Source organism: Lissotriton vulgaris, chromosome 2_1, assembly GCF_964263255.1.
Source record: "Lissotriton vulgaris chromosome 2_1, aLisVul1.2, whole genome shotgun sequence".
Classification (NCBI taxonomy): Eukaryota; Metazoa; Chordata; class Amphibia; order Caudata; family Salamandridae; genus Lissotriton; species Lissotriton vulgaris.
The window spans coordinates 2,098,511,007-2,098,532,191 of NC_141687.1; the positions used below are offsets into that span (position 1 = coordinate 2,098,511,007).

Here is a 21,185-nt window from a genome sequence, read left to right on the forward strand (position 1 = left end):
GTTTGTATATATATGTGTGGGTGTGTATATGCAATTACATATTTATAAATAATATAAGTAATTTATTTCATTTACATTATATTAAATATGTTATTCAAATATTCAATATTTACTACTTTAAACTCCAATTATATTTTTTTTAAATCTATATTTTTGTACATTTGTGACGGTATTGGAGTCAACAATATTTTGTTTCTGATATTTTTGTACTTACCATTGTAAGTATAGGGACATGATATTTTGGAATACTGTTGACCTTGATGTTATGTGAGTGATCTGGTGAAGGATACTCGGTAAGATAGTGCCCATGCACAGTCATCAAAATAATAATCAGAATTGTAATCCACATTAGGAATGAAGAATTGGCTGCAAAAGCCCAGATGTAGGACAGACGTGGGCAAATATGTCTATCAATTTGATAGCAACAGGCAATCGTTAAACCATGCTGCATAGACATTTTAGACTTTGGAGTGTGTGGAACAGAGGGAAGAAAAACATCCTTTGCTTCTTCCAGTTTCCTCTTGCAAAGTTGCAGATTCTTGTAACAGTGCAGTCCCCTGCACTGGTACAATTTCCTGCAATGGTGCCAATGACAATGCTTGTTCAGTATTCTCTGGCACTGGGCTTACTGCAAGTAGGCTCAGCTGCCCCTCCAATATCCTCAACTGAGTTGATCTCTTCTCGGGGTAATGTCAAGAGTGGCTCTTAGAAAGTCCATCTCGCCCATACCAGATCCAGCAAGCTACCATATGGTCGTGCACAACTTTCTGGTGTAGCATTTTGGAGTTGTAAATATCAACACAAATCTAGGGGCAGGAAACACACAGAACAAGGGCACAGAAATGTGCTAGTTGAAATATATTATGAGGTAATAAATTATCTGTGTTGTTTGAGGTATCATGCCTTGAGGTTAAATTATTATTATAGTGAATTCCAGTATACTCACATTGTACAAAATAAGCCTGGTTGGTTGTAAACAGATTTGTTTTATTGCAGCCAAGTCATTTCGAGCGCTTCCATTGCTTGAAATGAGAAGTGAGCGCAGAAGAAGGCAACATTTTGCGAGGAAAGTAAATCTCACCTACCATATTCAGTCATGATGCCAAATAAAGGAGCCCTTCCCTGACCACACCACTTATTATTTAGAGGGTTTTAAACAATCGGTCGAGGAACTCCTGTTGTGCCCCTTCAGAAGACACGTTCGGTTCCTATGACTTCAAGTGAGACAGTCCAGAGTTGGCGTTAGTGTTCCAAGCAGACTGGTTAAGAATTTTAGGAAGGTGTGTGTATGTGAAGCAATAATATGGTAAAAGCAATTTTTGCTAAGTTATAGTAGGGGAAATTGAGAAGAAAGAATGCCTCTAAGTGAAAGCTTCTCTCTGGCGATACTATTACATTCTAAAAGTCAAAATTGTTATAACTTTTGAGTAAAAAGAACATCATTTCGAATCAGTGAGCATAGCGAATAATGTTTGCGATACATTTACTTTGAATTGAGGAACAAACTTATTAGAGAAAAGCAATACACTTATAACATGTTTCTTGCTAAAAAGGTATGATTTTAAACTTCAAGAGAAAACTTGAACTGTTTAGAATAAAGGATGTTAACAAAGAAAATGCAGGGGTATATCGAAGTTTAAAGATTTAAACAGAGAATCTGATGAATAACCACCAATCTTTCCATAGGGAATTATTGAGTTTCACAGTGTTATAGGACTACTATAATATTACGTTTCGTAGACTTTGTAAGATCGCTGATTTGAGTTATCGCTCCTTCCCTGCTGATTCCTACTTAATTCCCCTCCCCTCATCTGGCCACTGCAAACTTCAGTTATTTTATGTGCACATTTTGGGCTGCATCTTGAGGGTACTGCTTCCAAGGAATTTAAACCTTGGCAGGTAACTTCAGAATGCAGATATGGAGGGACGTATTCATTGGGGTGGGGGGCAATGAATAGAATTGGGATCAGAATGTTTCTTGATATGATAAATCAACACTTTTGTTGTTATTGTTATTGTTATTGTGGATTTATACAGCGCCGGGTCACCTACAGGTCTCAGGGCGCTTTGACCACAGAACATAACATCCGGGATATAAAAGGGTGGAGTGCTTAAGCTAAGCTGAGTGCTGCTCTGAACAAGTTGGTCTTCAAGGCTTTCATGAAGCGGAGTAGATTCCCCTCCTTTCGGAGTGTTTCAGGCAGGGCGTTCCAAAGGTTCGGTAATAAAACCGAGAAAGATCTCCCTCCCATTGTGGCCAGCTTAAAACGAGGACATACAAGGAGTTTGGCATCAGAGGACCTGAGATTTCTTTCCGGTCTATATATCTCAATCCGTTCCTTGATGTAGGTCGGGGCCTTCCCATAGATGGCTTTATGGGCTATGCAGAGGCTTTTAAAAACGGACCTCTGTCCAATTGGTAGCCAGTGTAGACTTTTTAATAGTGGAGAGGCATGCGTTCTCCGCGGAAGGTTGAAAATAAGTCTAGCGGCGTCGTTTAGGACTACCTGAAGTCTGTTTGTTAGCATTTTTGGCAGGCCTAGGTAAAGCGCATTGCCATAGTCGAGTCTTGACACTATGGTGGCCGAGACCACTGTGCGTAGCATCGACTGGGAGAGGAGAGGGACTAGTTTGCGCAACTGTCTTAGAAGACCTGTACAAATGCCAACCACGGTGGAAACCTGGTTGGTCATTGAGAGGGCACTGTCCAATTTAATACCCAGGCTTTTAACCGTGGCTGCTGGCTGTGGGGTTGGGCCCAGCTCCTGGGGCCAGTACATGTCGCTCCAGGAGGAGCACTTAGATGGTACTATCAGCACCTCTGTCTTTTCCGGGTTAATTTTAAGCTGGTTGGTGGACATCCAGTGGACCGTATATCTAAGTATATCCTGCGCGTGTGACTGGGCTTGTGCTGTGTCATCTATGCCCAGCAGCAGCTGTGTGTCATCAGCATAGTTAAACACCCGACAGCCCATCCCCGCTAGTGTGTTAATCAGGGGCTGTAGATATATGTTAAACAGGAGTGGGGATAGTGCTGAGCCCTGGGGGACGCCACAAGTCAGACTTCCCACACCTGATACACTATCTCCCATCTGGATTCTCTGGGTTCTCCCAGATAGAAATGATTCCAGCCACCGAAGGGCTAAACCCTGAATCCCAAACCCAGCCAGCCTATTCAGCAGAATGGAATGGCTGACAGTATCGAACGCCGCTGATAGGTATAACAAAATCAGGGCGCTCGGTCTTTTACTGTCAGCCATCCTTCTGAGCTCGTCCAGCACCGAGAGCATGACCAACTCGGTGCTGTGGTGTGCACGGAAGCCTGCCTGCCTCTCATGGAGTAGATGGTTAGACTCCAGATAGCTTGACATAGATTTTAGTACATGTTGCTCGAGTACTTTGGACAGGAAGGGCAGCTGGGATATGGGTCGATAATTTTTTAAGGCATTGGGATCTGCCCCCACTTTTTTTAGCAGCGGTCTTACACGAGCTTCTTTGAAGCTAGTGGGGAGCCTGCCAGTACTCAGGGATTTATTCAGTGTAGCTAGGATATGGTCCTCTAGAATTGGACCTGCCAAGCAGAAAATGCTTGGAGGGCATGGATCCGCTGGGGAGCCAGATTTTGTCTTTCTCATCAATGACTCAAGAGTTAGTGAGTCCATGGGGAGAAATGATGATAAGCAGCTGATAGTTGGATTTAGATCGATATGCTGCTCAGTTAGGCTACACCCCGTGCTTTTTATCTCGCGCATGATGATATCAACCTTATCCAGGAAATATTTCTGGAAGGTGTCACAATCTATGCTACTTTCTGCATCCTGGGCTCTTTTTGTTAGTTCCTTCAGGATTTTAAACGTTTCCTTTTGAACATTATTCGCCCTATTTATACGGACCTCATAGAATGTGGCTTTAGTTGTCCGGATAGATTTTTTGTAGCTACGGAACGCCATCTTGTATTGTTCACAAGTGGCTGTATCCTTATTCCTCCTCCAGTTTCTCTCCATGTTACGCAGGGCCTTCCTTTGGTCCCTCAAGGCGGGTGTGAACCAAGGGGCTCCCTTTTTCCCACTGTTTTTTGTCTGAAGTTTCTTAGGGGCTATCTGATCAATGGCCTTTACCAAATAGTCCATCATATCTTTACAATCCTGATCTACATCTTGATTAAGCATTATCGGCTGGGCAATTCCTCTGAGTGATGTAGTCAGTGTATGTTGGTCTACGTTTTTCCACTGGCGGGTCAGTCTGGTTTTAGGTGCTGGGCGTGAGAGTATGGTATCTAGGGGGATGTCACAGTAGATCAGATGGTGGTCTGACCACATACAAGGGAGGATTCCAGCTAGTACCACCCTGAGATCTGTGGTCCATATCAGGTCTAGGGTGTGGCCTTTTATATGGGTGGGAGCGTTTACAAGCTGCCTGAATCCTAGAGAGGGCATGGTTGTCTCTAGGGTGTTGGCCGCTGGCTGTTTCCTATCTTTGTCCCAGTGAAAATTGAAGTCTCCTGTAACTATGACGTTTCTATATCTGGAACACATGTCGGATGCATAGGTCATAAGGAGTCATTAAAACCTGGGGTTGCGTTGGGAGGGCGATAAACTGTGAGAACTGTAACACACATGTTATCAAACATAATTTTTATCGCCAGCAAGTCGGCCAAATCCGCCGACTCCGCCAGAATTTTAGTCACTGCTAGATGTTTCTTGAAAATTATTGCCACCCCTCCCCCTCGGGTCTTCCCTATGCGATTCTGCCAGTGGATGTCATAATTTTCAGGGACAATTTAGAAAAGGGGTGGTGAGGAACAGAGTGTCGGAGTTAAACAGACCACTCTTACCCAGTCCAAAGATCAGGGCTTGATCCATCACCGTTATTTATCTCACTGCCCCATCCCAGCTCAGAACCTGGCTATATGCAAATCAGTCTGTCCCTGGCCCAGTGCAACATGGGAACAGGGCAGACTAAACTACCAAGCCAATTCTTCACCAGAAAGGAGACAAGCTACCGGGGACCGGTTTCTGGCATTTCAGCCTTCTTCGGCCCGGCTTGCTTGAATCCTGATGGAGCAGTGAGAACGGGACTCATGTCTGAGTATACCCTGCCACACCTATAGTGGCCAAAAACAATTTAGAAAAGGGGGTGGTGATGAACAGAGTGTCTGAGTTAAACAGACCACTCTTACCCAGTCCAAAGATCAGGGCTTGATCCATCACCGTTATTTATCTCACTGCCCCATCCCAGCTCAGAACCTGGCTATATGCAAATCAGTCTGTCCCTGGCCCAGTGCAACATGGGAACAGGGCAGACTAAACTACCAAGCCAATTCTTCACCAGAAAGGAGACAAGCTACCGGGGACCGGTTTCTGACATTTCAGCCTTCTTCGGCCCGGCTTGCTTGAATCCTGATGGAGCAGTGAGAAAGGGACTCATGTCTGAGTATACCCTGCCACACCTATAGTGGCCAAAAACAATTTAGAAAAGGGGGTGGTGATGAACAGAGTGTCTGAGTTAAACAGACCACTCTTACCCAGTCCAAAGATCAGGGCTTGATCCATCACCGTTATTTATCTCACTGCCCCATCCCAGCTCAGAACCTGGCTATATGCAAATCAGTCTGTCCCTGGCCCAGTGCAACATGGGAACAGGGCAGACTAAACTACCAAGCCAATTCTTCACCAGAAAGGAGACAAGCTACCGGGGACCGGTTTCTGGCATTTCAGCCTTCTTCGGCCCGGCTTGCTTGAATCCTGATGGAGCAGTGAGAAAGGGACTCATGTCTGAGTATACCCTGCCACACCTATAGTGGCCAAAAACAATTTAGGGCGTGAGAGTATGGTATCTAGGGGGATGTCACAGTAGATCAGATGGTGGTCTGACCACATACAAGGGAGGATTCCAGCTAGTACCACCCTGAGATCTGTGGTCCATATCAGGTCTAGGGTGTGGCCTTTTATATGGGTGGGAGCGTTTACAAGCTGCCTGAATCCTAGAGAGGACATGGTTGTCTCTAGGGTGTTGGCCGCTGGCTGTTTCCTATCTTTGTCCCAGTGAAAATTGAAGTCTCCTGTAACTATGACGTTTCTATATCTGGAACACATGTCGGATGCATAGGTCATAAAGGAGTCATTAAAACCTGGGGTTGCGTTGGGAGGGCGATAAACTGTGAGAACTGTAACACACATGTTATCAAACATAATTTTTATCGCCAGCAAGTCGGCCAAATCCGCCGACTCCGCCAGAATTTTAGTCACTGCTAGATGTTTCTTAAAAATTATTGCCACCCCTCCCCCTCTGGTCTTCCCTATGCGATTCTGCCAGTGGATGTCATAATTTTCAGGGACAGCAGCTATGATGTCTGGTAGGGAGTTATCCCCCATCCAGGTCTCGGACAAGGTCAGGATGTCAATGTCTTCGCCCTGTAGTAGAGTGTAAATCTCGAGACTATGACAGCATAGCGACCTAGTGTTAAGGCTGACGAGCTTTAAAGTATGCGGGGGGGCTCGGGACCTACCTATCAGCTGTGTTTTTCTTGGTGCCAGCTAGTGATGGTAGGCTAAGTATGTGACACTTTTTTCTTTTTCTTGGTACCCGGCGGGATAACTGTACAAGTGCCTTCTACCCGAAGAACTGGAACAGATGGTTTATTGGAAGGTCCAAATTATAGTTTTTCAGGAATCTTCTACTGAACCAACTCACCCAGTTTGAGGAGCCCTCCTCCATAGTTTCAAACACAGAGTCTGCAGAGCCCTTTTTAGTAGAGTATTTACTCATATTTTTTGAAGGCCCTCAGTCTTTGCAGTGAACATTAAATCAGGCACATACATTTATATTTCAAGCAGCAGGTCATGCATTGTGTAACCACATAGTACACTACTCGGCAGATTATAGTGTGTAATTTGAGCCTTATATAGAGCCTGTACCACAACAATCCCACGTCCAACACTAGCAGTCAAGGCTTGCTTAAAAATACCATAGCCACTGGATAATTCAGGCTAAAAGGGAAGCTTGATGTTCAGTTTTTTGTGCAGTAAAGTCGCTTAACGCTGTACTCTGAGTTTTAGCAATTAAAGCTCTTCATCTTGAAACACCAGCTATACTGAAATATGAGAAGCAGAAAAATTCTGTTTCTGTTTAGTGCCACATGTAGCTGTGCAGAGCCAGCCATCCCTGAGGAAAAACCCAATATTTATGTAAAGGTCATATATGAAGTGTTTGCATTATTGCACAATATTTTAGAATTCCTGGTTTCTCAGTGTTGGAACGTATTCAGTCAATTGACATTTGCCATGAGGTCCAATGCATCCAATGTAGGTGTAGAACATGAGCCTTACACATTATTTCTTTAGTAGCTATCTCTCGTGTATGTATAGGAGAAACTATTAAAATCTTTCTTTCTACCCTGCATAAGGGGTCTCTCCTTCCAGATAGCAGTTTGCACACTTGAGAATTTCAGTGAAATATAAATGTGATTTATATGTAATTGGAGGTTGTTTATCCCTCATTATATAGCACATAGGTGTAGCCTAATGTTCTGGGTTTCATTTATCATTCTTGGTTTGGAAATAGTTAATCTCCAACATGTCTGCTTGAAACCCACGCCTTATACCTGTGTGAGCATCCATCTAGTTTTTTTTTACAGAAAGGGAGGTGCTAAAATTCATAGAAAGGGTTATCCAGCTCAACATACTTTGGCAGGTACAGCCTTCCAAAGTTCAGAAACCCCAATAGGGCTTCTAGTTTCCATACTCTATTGGAAGGCTGCAGGATGGCACATTTCAGTAGAAATTCTAGAATCAGTATGTGCCATCAATGGACAATTATGTTGTGTAGTTCCTATAACTCTATATAGGATCTGCGCGTTTAGACAACATACACTGCAGGATTGGTGCCCAGACTGATTCCAGACACCCAGTCCGGGAATGTTAGCCTGTATACCAGCTAGCTCACAGTGCCACTATACACTTCTCTTACCAAGGAGAGAATAGTTCTTGGCAACTATCAAACATGACAACCGTGATCCCTCAGAATCGTGGAAACAGTACAGTACTTTTCGCTCAGTCACCTTTGCTCTCTCCGTCTCAGAGGAATACACAGAATAAATGGTGGAGACGTTTTTCAATAAGCATTTATTGAACCATAATCATTCTAATGTAAAATAGGTGTGCTGAAACAACCATAAGACAGAAACAGATATAAATGATTGTCAGCACCAATAGAATAAAAGGATGGTAGACTCCTACCATAGTGCTAAAACAATGAATACAGGCAAATATAAAAATACATGACAGTAATAAATGCGTACTCCTACAATGCAAACCTGTCTAGATGTACCTGTGTGTACCTAACATGTATGTAGGTGCAGAGCCAAGAATCCCCCTAGGATAAAGCCAAGCCCATTACCTGAAGAGTGAGACTGTGGGACCCGTCTTGGTCTTGAGAAGGACACCCCGCGGGGGATGTCAGACCACTGCGAGCAGGAGTGTCTGCGTGCAGGAACTTCAGCGTCTCGCGTCAGTGTGTCAGCATGGAAGTCCTTTTCTCCTCTCCCTGCCTCAGCAAAGATATGGTGTTGATATACCCAAAGTGGTACCCTAAGGGGATCTACCTTGCAGTGTCATGTCGGAAGGTATGACCCTCTTACATAGTTACTATGCAGGAGATGGTAGTCCTGCTGAGATTCCAAGAATCCTCGTGCATAATGAATGAGGCTAGTTTTCGGTGAAACCCCCATGTTATTTAGTCATTACCTTAAAGGTCAGTACCAAGAACCGTTACGTAGTATAATGGCAGGGCAAATGTAGGGGGAAGGTGTAGTTACTACCTTAGCCTATATCAGTGTACCTGTAAAATATCATATTAGAAAAAAGCAATTTCTGATGAGGGGTGAAACCCCAAAACCGGTCGTAGAATGCTTGTTTCCAGTCCAGGGAGAACCAGGCCTGGCAGTTGGGCTGGACTGTTCCCATTGGGCTCAGGATCAAGACTGATTTGCATAAGGCTGGGTTCAAACTGGAATGGCATGGGGAGCATAAAAACAACGGATTTAGGCCCAAATCTCTGTACTGGGGTGAATATAGGACATTTTTGCATTTGTCACCCCAAGTGGGATGGGTATGCCCAGACGTGGGTCCCATGCTCTCCATGCCACTGGAGTCAGGCTATCCTGGCTGTTGAGGTGTACCAATTTAGTTAACTCACACCAAGAATTATCTGCATGGGAAAGGTTCATTAAAAAAAAAAAATAATATGTGATAACATTTTGATGCTAAACAAATTGCTCTTAAAAAAGAGGTCATGGCCCCCTACTCGGAACGCTGACTTCAGAATGCATGCGAAAGAAACCTGTCAGTGTTGGAACTGACTTTAAGTTACCGCACGCGTTTTCTCTTATGCATGTGCAACGAGAAATGCTTGTAGGTAAATTACTAAGTAAAGTGCATTTTCACTTACTGAGAATGATGACTCTTTTGTGGTTTGCTTTCCAAAAGCACTGATGACTAGCCAAATCAGTGGTGGCTGGGATGATTGATCTTTGCGCATGCACTCACACCTATGATGTTGTTGGATGGATGTTTTACATCGCAGACTGCATTATAAAAAATACCTGATGTACAGAAATGATCTTGGATTATTATGTCACCTTTTGTTCTTATAGGTATTGCGTGTTGGGTGTTAACTCAATGATGAAGCATGCCACCAACTAGGTTGGTGGTTGAGGGTTCTTTTAAAAACCTATTCGTTTTTCCCTCTAACAACTCAATTTTGGATGCAGTTGACATTTTTTTAGCCCGTTCATATTGTTGATTTAGATTATCCAGGGGAGAAGGACCAGCTCTCTCAAGCTCCTCGCTTGTATTCTGTATCTATGTCACTAGGTGTCACTATAAAGTTCACGGTATCAGATGTTAACAAGCATTTACAATGCAATGGTCTCAGCATTATTAAAGGTAGAGCTATTGGCATTGCTCATGACATTTTTTTTTTTAAATCGTAAATAAATGGCATTGTCATTTACATTGCAATAGCTTAATCGTTAAATAAATTGCATTGTCATTTACAATGCCAAGAGTGACCCATGCTCTGTGGCTGCACTGCAGAGAGTCCCCCCCCCCCCCCCCCCCCACACACACACACACAGAGCGACAGAGCGAGCCTCCCACACACACACACACACTCACGTGAATGGTGAAATGAAGACGTGCTCATGAGGGCAGTGAAGCTGTATACTTTAAAATGCTTACTAGCCACCTTTATTTTCCAAGCACTACGAAAACTCGTGTTTGCGTAGTGGTCGGAATTATGAGTTGAGTGCTATTTACTCATCCTAGTAATCACTGGGTGTGTTAAATATCCCTCCTTCTTTAAATTTTGTGAGGTTAAACCTGCCGGAGTGTAACAGGGTAAAAGTATAAAGTATTGAGCGCACATTCCGATTTTGGTGCAGTAAGCACTAAAATCAGCATGTTATACCCCATAAACTTGTCATAAGTGTTATTAATCGCATAACGGACCCTACGGTATACTTATTTATCAAGTACGATCCAGAGCACCTTCCTTCTCGCAAACTCTGAATCAGGGGCTTTTTCTTGACTTTCTGTGCGATTGTTCGTTGCTGCTAGCTGTGCTGCTTTAACCCCTCAAATCGTCTCCGTGCTGTGCTTTGTCTGCTCTCGCTTTAAAGATCAGCGAGTGCATTTCTGGAGTTTTTGCACCAAATGCTGGCAATGCGCTTTTGTTTCAGACGCTCTATGCACCACAGAGAAGTTGTTCCACTAACTCCTTCCCGTTATCTTGTTTTCTGGACATGTTTCTCCGTGTTGTTTCCATGTGTTATTACTAAATCTTGTACAACGGTGTGAAACTTGAAAGGGTGAAGCCTGCGCTATAATAAAACAACAGCATAGCCACCTTGTAGGTCTGTGTTCAGAGAGAGCTCCCTTTGCGAGACAAGCGATGCGTGGCACGGCTGGTTTGCGGACAAAGGTCCCTTTTCGTGGAAGTGACTGGCTCCAGGCTCACCCCAACTGAAGCAGCTGCCCCGCCCGCACGGTCCTCTTGAGTGGGGCTGTCGCGTGGGGGTGGGGTGGTGGTGGTGGTGGTGAGGGGGGGGGAGGTGGTCTGCAGCAGTGACCGTGGTGGGCTTGTGCAGAGAGATGAGTAATGGGACAGCAGCCATGACTGTCTACGGCGCAAGCGGCGCTCAGGTTATTTGTCTGTGCGGTGGCATGTCAGGTTTTGGCCGGATCCTTGGGAGCCAGGGTGTGGCGGAGGGGCAGGAGCTGCTACATATGGTTTATGGTGGGAAGGGGCTGCTGCTGTCTATGGTTATGAGTAGGCTTCTGGGTTTTGGCCGGGCCCTGAGGAGCCAAGGGTGGGGGGTGGGGGTGGAGGGGCAGGGTCTGCTTCCTGTGGTTTTGGGGGGGGAGGGGGGGGGGAGTGTTGGCTGGGCCCTGGAGGACCCTTGCAGCAGCAGAGTGGTAAGTGTGTGGTATGAGGCGAGGGTGCATTTTAGAGCATACATTTGCACATATATCACTTGGGCATCGCGTGGAAGCGCACTGAATTTACAAACTGCACATTTGCTTTGAAATGCCCAATAACTTTGCACAACATACAGCTTAACTGAAATATCTATACGTTTGTCAACTTTCAGGGAATATTTCTCATTTTCGCACCTATCAGAAACGTTGTTTCCGTCACACTTTAGAATTAAAAACGTGCCTCCTGTGCGCTTTCCTTCATACGGACATATTTTTAATTATGTGCCAGTTTATTTCCAGGTGTTCAAATGTTGCTGGGTGTTAGAAAAGAAATCCCAACCTACTACCCTTTCTTTCACACTCCCTGACCCCAGATAGGTCACTTTACAAAATCCTCTCTTTGCAGTCACAGGACGAAAAGTTAACAGCAATATCTTTTTTCCAGAAGCCGTTTGACCCCTGACCTTGAATGCCTTGCAAACGCAAAAGATCAATCACACTGTAAAGCCCTCTTGCCTGCTCATTCTTGTCCTGAACTGCAGCATAGCAATCCTGGGGGTCGGCGGCAGTCTTCACACCCCTACTGCCAGCGCCTATACTGTTCCATGCAGGTCGGGGGGGGGGGGGGGGGGGGGGGGGGGGGGGAGTCCGTCACACTCGGTCCGAGTTGGCCAAACAATGAGAGAATAAACAGGCCCTTGTCCTATCTGTGAGGGGTCAGTGGAACCGGTATTTCTAAGTACAAATGACTCTGCCCTAGCCCCGCTATACTTTTACTCATTCTCCCACCCCCCCCGCCACATACCGATGATGCATTCTGGGAGCTCAGTTTTTCATCAAAGTCCTTTAACCCTTTCCCGCCCGCTTTTAACGCCCCTGTTGCAAAGTTTCGCCCTCATTGCTGAGGGCGAGTTGGTTCGTTAAATTAAAATATGCCGATACTGAGCCGGCTGAACGGCTACTAAAACAAGCATTCACCAAAAGAACAGAACAGCTCGCTGTATATAATTTAACACTGATAAGATATGTTACCTCTTCATTCGCAAATAGAAACGCGCTTTGTGTAAAAAGATTCTTTTACAAACGAAATTACCGAAGTTGCTAATTTCTGGTACTTAATTGCGACACATCGCGGGGTAGTATGGGGGGGCGAGGGCATCTCGGGGTAGTATGGGGGGCTAAGGCATCTCGGGGTAGTAGGGGGGGCGAGGGGGGCAGTAGAAAAGGTTCATTGTGCCATTTGTTCGGATTGACTGCTAGGAGCTGCCCCTTGAATAACACTAGCAAAGGTACATTTGGGGCTACTGTCACCTCTGGTGGAGCGCGAGCTGCTTTGCAATTAAGCGCAGTTTTATGGAAGTGGGAACGCTCCTTTAATTAAGCAGACCGGGTGACCGGGATTCCATTACACCCTTCGAGAAGATGGCGTTTCTTTTTGCCATTTCAAGTGAGGCCCATTGGGATGAACAAGTAACAGGGCAAAGAGTAGCGCCTCCGCCTCTAGGGATACTTGTGCGAGCTAGGCGCAGGACACCACCCCCCACTAGAGCACACCCGGACTCGGAAATCCTCCGAGGTGCATGCCACGACCTGGACCTTTTCTCCCCATTTAGTGTCCACAACTGAAGCTGCCTATTGTCTTTCAGGAACGTACTAGGGCAGAGCAGGACGACGGAGCTGCGGGCGTAGGGAAGGGGGGGGTAGAGCAGGACGACGAAGCTGCGGGCGGAGGGAAGGGGGGGGCAGAGCAGGACGACGAAGCTGCGGGCGGAGGGAAGGGGGGGGGCAGAGCAGGACGACGGAGCTGCGGGCGGAGGGAAGGGGGGGGCAGAGCAGGACGACGGAGCTGCGGGCGGAGGGAAGGGGGGGCAGAGCAGGACGACGGAGCTGCGGGCGGAGTGAGGGGGGGGGCAGAGCAGGACGAAGAAGGGCTACGGGCGGAGGGATGGGGGAGGGGGACGGAGCTGCGTGCGGAGGGAAGGACAGAGCTGGACGAAGGAAAGCGGAGGGAAGGGGGGACGAGCAGAGCAGCTCAGAGCAGCTCTGGAAACCACTACCGTCTTTCTCCGAGGCAAAGCAGAAATGCCTCGGAGAAAGCATGGTCATTTTCGCATTTGGGGGCGTGTTTTGCTGTTCTGAGTGACGGACAACGTCACTGTCTAAAGAACGCAAAAAATCACGCCCCCAAATCCGAAAAGGACGGGGCTACATTGGAGTGACTGATCTCTCCTCCAATGGCTGGCCTCCGTTTAGGAAGCCAGCCAATTGAGGAGAGGTCAAGTACAGAGGCGGGTTCAAGCTCCGTACTCAAAATCATTAATTCTCTGACCGGAAGCTGGCAAGCCAGCTTTTCCGGTCCGAGACCTAAAAAGGGAAGCAACACGTTTGGTGTTTTTTCTACATTCACAGTCCCCTCTTGAAATAACTGTGGCTATGAGAACAGTGCCTATGTTGTAACATGACTTAGCAAGTAAAATAATAGCTACAAAAATATTTTGATGACAAGGTATAATATAATTTCCATAGTATTTGAATTACATTTAAATATGACAGAATAATGTTTTGATGTTGGAGACAAAACATCGCCCCCAGTCTACAAAGTGGGGGATATAATAATATATGGGCAATATTTAAATGTCTTTAAAACGTGATTAGTCTTTGATATTGCACTCAACAGTCGAAAGGTGCTCAGTTAACTTTTGCTACTGAGCTCAATCACTTGTGCCTGGTTTTTATGACTATATTTATAACATTTGATGCTTCCAAGGATTTCTGAATGTACTTTGTTAGAATTGTATGAGGTTCACGTTGTTTACAGACGGTAACTTTGCTTAGGTGTATCTTAGTGGAAGAGTTTCATGGGTGGGAGACGGAGTGAAGGTTAAGTGTTGATGTTGGTGGTAAAATACGATAGAGAGGGTGCACCTCTCGAATTTATTTTAAGTGTTTATGAGACAGCAATCATATACATATTAGTCAACCTTAAATGAGGAATAGTGAACCAGCCAAAACAAGTCAACAAATGATGTCATAAAAACTAGTGCACTGTGGGTAGCCATCAATTAGAAAGCTTATTTCAAAGTACTTGGACTGGCAAATATGGCAGTAGAAGGCAACACTCACATCTTCCTCTGGTTGCCATTAAAGTGTCACTGGCCTAGCACAGGAATAAACATATTTAACCACAATGCTATCCACTCCACAAAAGTTTTTTAAAAAACACATTAATGAAGAACAACATAGTTTGACACTAGGCGAAATGAAATGTGAATGCCCCCTCTCATGGTAATGGTGCCAAGGTTGATGCTCCTGAGTGTGGTGTGTGCCTCCATGCTAATAACCCGTATGTTCCTTCCTAGTATTGCCTTGTCTCAGCAGCACTGCCTGGGCCACTCTGGGCAACTCAGGAATCCACTGCCAATGCTCTTAGCTCTATTCAGACTTACCCATTACCTACCCATTTCCAGTGTATAAAACCCACAGGGAATTCACTTCAACCCTTGTCCAGGGTCATTGGATTTATGCGACTATGTGGCTGTTGTTTTTCATACTATTACTGATCTGCGCATCCTTAATCATTTGCTGCATAAGTTGTAGATTTCAACAAAAAAATGTTACTTGCTCAAATGGATCGTTTAGGAGTAAGAGTAGGAGTCAGTAGCAGGGAGTAGTCGAAAAGTCGAAGAAGGATTAAGTAGCAACAACAGCATATGTGCGAAGAGGAAGTTACCTACGGCTATACGTTGTTTATTGTGCTTATTCCAATTCAAATGCAAGTGCAGCCGAATGTTGTGAATGCTTACGTGTGCTTTTTAAATGTGTTCATCGACTTAGCACAATGTCAGAATTGTTCACATTACTTGCGGTCAAAATGAAAAAAAAACATAGCTGTCCTGAAAACATGCTACTCGCCAGTTTAGAGCCTGGCTGGGCCAATGGATGTCACTAGTCCAGACTCGCCACTCAGCCTGGCTGCAAGTCATTGGACTTGCCTGGGGTGGGGGGACACTGGGCTGTGATTCGTCAGTTAGAATAGGAGTCAGTAGGTGTCTGTAGTCTACCAGACTGGAAGTCACTGTGTCGGGCAGACAGTTACTGAGCCAGGAAGTGGGAGGGTCACTAGGATAAAATGGCATTCAATATTCATTGGCCAGGCCGGGTATTCCTAGCACTGGACAGTCAGTCAGTGCCCCAGAATGGGAGTCACTGACATAGGCCGGTGTTCACTTCTACAAAATGACAGGTATTGACCTGGGTTGGGTGAGTCAGGGGTACAGGTGTAATTGAAGTGGCCTGCCAGGCTTCTCTGACCCTCAAAACAATGTGGATGTAGTACCGCCGGTACAGCTGATGAATGCCTTGGCACCCTGCTCTCACCATTCAAAAAGATGTCAGCAGCCCTGGTCCTCGCTGGTCATCAACACGCTGTGAACCAGTGAAGCCCAGAATAGGTCACAGCTAGACAGGTGTTCTCTTTTTAATTGCAAGCAGGTCACTGTGCTATATCTCAGACCTCCTCATCCTATGTTACCCTCTAACAAAGAGAGGAAGGGAGGGCCAGTTCTGCTGGTAGCTGTCCCAGCACACTCTTCACCTTAATGAACAAGCCATTCGGAGATGTTGCTAGTTGCCCTGATAATCTTTGGCCTGCATCACATGTGACAGACATCTCAGAATCATCTAATCAGCTGCTCGCAAAGGATGGGGCGAAAAACTGCAACTGCCCTGGCACCCTATTTGCATCAGCAAACAAGGGATGTTCTCAGTGAGGTTCGCGTCAAAATTTAAAAGACCTGCTACTCTATAAAAACAATGAAAGTCCACAAAAAAAACAAAAGTCTTACTATTACCACAAAAAAGTAAGACATTCTATAAAATAACTAAAGTTGAGTGGGAGTTCAGGTAAAGTGATATGTTGACAATAGCTACTTACAAAGTATGTGAAGGGACCAGGAGAACATATGTGGATTGCAATGGCCCTCTTTAACAATTTTTTTGTGAGACTGAATGAGCCCCATCACACCTCAGAGCCAGAGCCGGACTGGCCATAGCGGGCCCCAGGCGTTTCCCCGGTGGGCCGCTAGGGTGGGCGCTGGTTTTGGACCCCGGGGCAGTTTTTATTACCCGGAGCAGCTGCAGTGTTTTCCATGTGCCCCTGTAACCCCTCGCCCCCAACCCCACTGCCAGTTCGACTTAATTGCCAGGGCCAGTTTGCGTACCCTGCTCAGAACTGTTCCGTGCGTGTTCAAATGAGGGAGCACCTACTACCTGCTTCCAGAGCACATACTACACCACCTTTGGGCGAGGCATGGTATAACATTTTTAAAAATTACACCTTTGCCCATGGACCCTTACACAAGATGGTGCTGCTGAAAGCTGCCATTAGGAGTATAGTTGAAGTCATGGCGAGGGGTGAGTATATAAAATCTCCCACACGTCAGCATCAGGATTGTCAGGGGGCCTTGGCAACAACTCCCTTCCTTCCCTAAGCTGTGCTGGGAGGGTTCTATTTTACTGCACATGAGCAGCAAGTTTTTTTTTTTTTACAGTTTTACATAGCGCAAACTCGACCCGAAGGTATTGGAGCGCTTTACATGAGCACCAGTCACATTACCCAAGGACACATTCATTTTTTAAGGCATGGTAGATTAAGTGATTTGCTCAGAATCACAGCATGTTGAGCCAACGCTAGACTCGAACCTGGTTACCTAGCTCCAAAGGCGCCATTTCTGGACGTTAGGACACATCCTTGCTGCCAAGATGCAATGGACAAACGTTGTCCTCCCACTCTTGAGCAAGGCTGAACGGTATGTGTAACTTTCACTCCTCCATAGCACTTAGTCAAAGCAAAGGATAGAAGAAATAAAACCCCTACCTCCCGTCTTCAGTCATTGCCCTGGGGGGAACAGTAAAAGAAAACGCAAAAGAAACCATGCAGCCACTCCACCAGGACGAGGAGAGTTAATGCTTTTAATATCCCAGCCTGTTATGCGGAGGTGTGCGTTGCTCCCCAAGTTTCAGATAGGCCTGGTGGGGTGGAGTTCAGAGACAATGCCTGCCTGGTAGACAGGCCAGGGAGAGATATACATATGTGGCTGGGCCAAGACCTACTGACCTATCCCTAAATACATAAGGCAAATTAGGGTCTCCTGCTGTGCTTCTTTCTTTTCTTTTTATTCCTCCTTCACCCCGCACTATGGGGCTTATTAGGATGGAGGATTTTCCGCATCCTATGGGCCGGCGGAAGCCACCGCCGGGCCGGAGGATGCGGAAAATCCTCTGCAGACCCACCAAGACCCACCGCCACATTAGGATGGCTGGTGGGTCCTGGTTTCCGTCCGCGGCTGGCTTACAACTGAGGCAGAAAAGCACTAATATGGTGACGGTGTCTCTCAGACACCGTCAGCCAGATTAGGATGTGCTCGGAAACATGCTTTTCCGCGGCGGCTTTTCCGCCGTGGAAAAGCATGTGTAACTTCACTGCGGGGGCCCGTTGCGGGCCCCCTAGGTGAAGGGGGGATGGGGGGTGCACATGGGGGGTACCTATGGTAACCCCCTGCATTTGTATGCAGAAAGCGGCAGGCACCGCGTGGTGCCTGCCACTTTCTACATACAAATGCAATGCGTGCATTTTTAACATTGCGGCAGGTGCAGCTTGAAGCTCCACCCGCCGCAATGTTAAAAATAGAGGATGTGACCGCCAGGGTGACGGTCACATCCTAATTGCACAGGAGGGAACTCCGCAGCCCATGCGGACGTTCCCTCCTACTCAGGGGTCGCGGACGGACTACAGGCCGTCCGCGATCCTAATGACCCCCTTAGTCTCTACGGAGAGAGTAAGGGATGTGAGGATTTACTGTGCATGAACATCTTTCTCTGTTTGTTTTTTTGTGACTGATTGATACTGCAAGCCAAAAAGACTATACATAACTCGTGCATGCACAGTACACACTCAGGTTTTGCCTTACATCTTTCTGTTATTTATCTTTACCTTTCTTTACTTTATTCAAAAAATCATGGTTGCCTATGCCTATGTTCTCAGAAAATCTGACACTGTAGCAGTGGCTTGCAGTAGCCAAAGGAATCGAAGTCAAATCGGCATGCAGCCTTCACGAAATCTTTTATAGCACTTGGCTAGAATTCCTTTCAGAAGTTCCAACAGCACGCCCCATCGATTATCAAAATGGGGCAGAAGAACCTTTCGGGTTCAAGGCTCTAAGCTTCAGAATGCTCTTCCCCTCTCTCTATGAACCAAGCTCAGCCTTCCTAAATTTTGAAAAAAATCTCAAAACGTGGTTCTTCAAACAATCATTCCTTTAGCCTTCAGGATCTGCACTACACCTGGCATGCTCGCGGCTCGAGTTCTGAACGCTATTTTTCCTAGTAATGGTGCAAACCCTTGAAGAGGGACAGGTATTAAGGGTGCAAAACCATAGCCGAGTAGTGGATCTTCAGCGCTCGCCCCTATTTCAACTACAACATAAAATAAACAAGTAAATAGTGGTGGAGGACTAACTGACTCATGTTGGCTATGTAGAGTCATGAGGGGGACACATTAGATATTTAACCAAATACGACCCACTGTATCAAGTCATTGTGCGGTTTGCAAGTGAAAGTGTCTGCGGGCTGGCAGGCATACAGAGGAGCTAGTGTAGCCATCAAAGACTGGCGAATTCCTAGCTGTGACCCCACGGGCCGATCAAGCGCAGGCGCCACCACATTTGTGACACACTGCACCACAATTCACAAAGGTATCCTGGATGTTTTAGGCTTTGTTCCTGGGGTGCACATGGCGGCATGAATCAGACTGTCACCTCACTCTCTCCCATCTCGTCAGAGGCTCGGGCAGGGCCAGGATCCTCACTAACCCCATCCCACCCAGTGACTAGCTAGGCAAGGGAGAGCTGAAAAAGCAACAGGCTGAAAACTGGAGCATGGTGCATGCACTGAGCAAGCCCCCGCTTTCACTTTTGTGCTTCAGTGCTTCAGGCAGCAGGGAGGCAATTGGCAAAGCTCATGGGTCTTTAGATGGAGAACTTCTTCTGTTCAGAGTGGATCCGAACCCCAGCACCACTGAAAATCTGGCCACCTCGAAGGTTTACTTCTCCATATATGTTCAAGAAACGTGCTTCTAATATTTTACCCAGCCATGGACTTTTTATGAAGCTCTGACTATTAACAGGGGTGAGCAGCAAAACTGGAAATGTCATCAATACGTGCACTCACACGTAGTGGCCTCCACAACATTTTACAGTAAAAGGCTGGTGGAGAAATGTATAGCTCACGTTTTCTCCCGTTCGAGGAGCGCACCCTCGGTACTTGTGCAATAACACGCTTTGTAATTGTGCAGTTTGCCTACACGGTGCTTGACCAGCTTTCCAACATTTCATACCGGTAAAAACTTGGCAGCGTGTGCTTTGTATACATTAATTAGAATCACGATTCTGGTGTAAACCATATCCTTGCCTCTCACGTGGCCATGGACAGTTAACAATTTCAAATTAAAAATTTCAAACTTTTCAGAACAGCACTCAGCTTAGCTTAAGTCCTGCCCCTTCCCTCCACCCTTTTTTTTCAGTATCCCGGCTGTTATGTTCTGTGGTCAAAAGCGCCCTGAGACCTGCAGGTGATCCGGCGCTATATAAACCCGCTATAACAATAACAATAACAAACTAGGTAATGTACATCAAAATATGCATTTTAAGCTTTTAACTTCGTTTCTACCCTACAGAATGTCGGTGCTCGTTTGCCTGCCTACAACAATGTACAGCCAACAACATATGCCTTATTAAATCGCCCCCAGAGGTAGGTAGGAGGCCAGAGGTTAAAATGCCAGTTTGTCCTCTCAGCTTTTCATTCTTCTGCAGCCAACAAAATGAGCAGTATAATAGTACCACTTGATATTATAGTATTTTAGACTTAAAGGAAAAACATGAATTATAAATACCCAGTAAAACACAGATTCAAAAGAGTCCAGAAATAAAGCACTTTATATTTATCTGTCTGGTCACCCCGCTGCTTCAGCTCTTCCGCTTCTCTCGAGCACAGACGGGTGGAAAGAGTGACAGTGGCCTAACGTTCACAGAACATAACTTCTGCCTAAGAAAAGGAAATGCCCTTTTCCTGGTTGCATGCACCATTAGTTACAACGACTCCATGAGCATATTTCACAAGAAACTAAAAGAAACATAATACTCACAGCCCATAATACTCCGTCGTCTGCAAGTGCGTCATTCATGAGTGACCTCGCTCGCAAGCATCTTCAATCCGTCCAGGTGACAAACTGTCTAACAATTCTCAAAATTGTTCAAAGCCTGGGTCCTTATGAAGGCAACTGTCCCCTCCCCTGCTAGCACTGGCAGAGCTCGCACAGACTCACGGGAGATGTAGTCTCTCCGCCTGCATGTCTCAGAATGTGGACCGTGATGCGAGCAGCTGAATACAAAGTGAAACTATTTTCTAAACAGGATGAGGGCGTGGAGCCTCTTTAAGTGATACTGCGGCTGAGACTTCGCTCTCACTCGGTGACTTTATAAGGTGATGTAATGTGCCCGGCTTTCCGCAGGATCAATGCATTTATAAACACTTCCCCCCTGAGTGCAGAAAGAGCTTCGTCTAATAAACCGCAGCGAGGAGAGTGCGAGCCCAGGCCGTTTCTCGGCACACTCCCTCGTCGGAGCAGCAACAGCTATCTTTGAGTTGTGAGGT

At 46.0% G+C, this 21,185-nt stretch overlaps 1 protein-coding gene across 3 annotated transcripts in view; it reads right to left on the reverse strand.

The window, feature by feature from the left end:
* Positions 1 to 20,812, reverse strand: part of RAB27A (RAB27A, member RAS oncogene family) — a 465,531-nt gene extending 444,719 nt beyond the window's left edge. For all 3 annotated transcript variants that reach the window (XM_086958330.1, XM_086958326.1, XM_086958321.1), the window contains exon 1: positions 20,677 to 20,812. The gene's annotated coding sequence lies outside the window, so the exon portion shown is untranslated. The remainder of the gene's footprint in view (positions 1 to 20,676) is intronic.
* Between the last annotated feature and the right edge of the window lie 373 nt (positions 20,813 to 21,185).